The following is a 2,140-nucleotide window of genomic DNA, read 5'->3' on the forward strand; positions in this document are numbered from 1 at the left end:
GGAGTACTACTCAACTATTAAAAACAATAAATTTATGAAATTCTTAGGGAAATGGATGGATCTGGAAAGTAATCTTAAGAAGTAGAAGGAACAAGGGATTTGGGAGGGAGAGAGAAGCTGGAGGGGAAAAGGATGGCCAGTTCTGATAAGGGAGGAGATGAGGGAGAAGTTCAGAGGATCTGGAATTTGAAAGGAGGTGTATAGAGTTGAGGAGAAGGAACTGGGGATAGCCACTATAAAGTCCCAGATGACAGGGACCCAAGAGGTTCTCAGGACCCAACAGGAAGGACTTTAGCGGAAATACCCAACAAAGGGGAGAGAGAACCTATAGAGACTGTCTCCAATGGATAGTCTCAATCCCCAGTAGAGGAATGAGGCCACCCACCCACCCCAAAAATATTAATCCAGAATTCCTCCTGTCAAAAGGAAATACAGGGACAAAGAGTGGAACAGAAACTGAAGAAAAGGCCATCCAGAAACTGTCCCATCTAGGGATCCATCCCATCTGCTAACACCAAAAGACCACCAAGGAGTCATTTCCAATGTAATTGAATTAGGGTCTCCTTATTACAAGCTCCAACCCAACCCTGACCCAGCAGAAGGGAAGGCGGAACAGCCTCAGACCCTCAGCAGGACAAGGTTGTATAGGGAATGGGAGTGAGTGAGGGGGTGCCCATCCTGACAAGTATCTAATAGAATGACTATGATAATCCGACAGGTAGGTGTTCCGAAGCAAACCGTGCGCAATCACAAATGGTCTGAAAGTACATCTGAAACAATCAGTAATCTTTGATTAACTGTTGCTAGGGAGTAGCTAGTAAGTAACCCTGGCCAAGGACAAGCCGTAGGTCCTTCCTGGAACTTAGGTGTAGCTTGGTTCAGCTGTGGGTCAAGTTCTCGGGCTCTTTTCTTTTTCTTTTAAGATGGAGGCAGTCCCAAGATGGAGTAGGTTTGGCCTCTCAGTACCCTAGAGCCTGGAGGCAGCCACAGCTGCCTTGCTGTCTGTGCCTTAGTGTTTTCAGATCAAACTCCACACTGTGAGAGTTTGCCGAATTTGGAAATATTTAGGGGTGGCAACATGGTTCCAAACGATCCAATCAAATGAATTAATGCCAAGTAGTGATGTTGCCATGCTTTCGCCCTATCTGCATTTCACCAAATATTTGATTCCTGATTTAGTTCACAATTTATATTGTCTCTGCACCAAGTAAATTATCCAAAAGTTTTGGATAATTTCAAAATTATCAAAGGTACTTTCAAAGGTACTTTCAGCACCTTGCAGAAATAGTGAAGCTGATTTGAACTCCTTGGGGTTTTTTTGTTTTGTTTTGTTTTAAAGTAAAATATAATTACATCATTTTCCCTTCCCTTTCCTCAAGCCAGACCTCCTTTCCTTGTGCCTCCTTTGCTCCCTGTCTAAATCATGGCCTCTTGTTTTATATATATACACATATATACCACCATATATATTGATCACATGTTTTATGTGATATATCCTATCATATATGTGATATATTAAATATTATTAATAAATAATGTATAGCTCTAATATAATTGTAATTATGTAATATATACAACATGTTATATACTGTATATATACTAGATCCTAGGACACAAACTTCTAACATAATCTAAAAAGCAAATTTAAATGCTCTAGGTGTGAGTATCCTGCCCTGCTTGCCCAATTATCGCACTTTGCAAGAACACTTCTGGAATAGTGGCTCCTGTACTTGAGTCACTAAAATTACCCATAAACTTTCAAGGGTCAGTAATACAGACATTCAGGTGTAACATAAAAAGGAAACAAATGTCGATCACAGTTTAACAACTAGCAAATAAATGTTCCTACCTACGGTAAGGACCTGTCAGTAGAACATAGTTCAATCTAGCTGAGAGGTTGTTTTGTTTTGTTTTGTTTTAATCTGAAGGAGACACAAATAGTTTTTAAAAAAATTGAAAGATTTGACAAATGTGACGTGTGAAACAGAACAGCTCACACGGCCAATGAAAGCCTGTCCCTCCTGGGAGAAGGATCACTCTTCTTTCACTTAGCCAAGCTTAACATACAGACATTTAAAGAAATGTGTCCCCAAATGGCGATCTCTTTCCTCATGACAAAAGGATTTAAATTTTTTTTTTT

Source organism: Mastomys coucha, unplaced genomic scaffold (assembly GCF_008632895.1).
Source record: "Mastomys coucha isolate ucsf_1 unplaced genomic scaffold, UCSF_Mcou_1 pScaffold16, whole genome shotgun sequence".
Taxonomy (NCBI): Eukaryota; Metazoa; Chordata; class Mammalia; order Rodentia; family Muridae; genus Mastomys; species Mastomys coucha.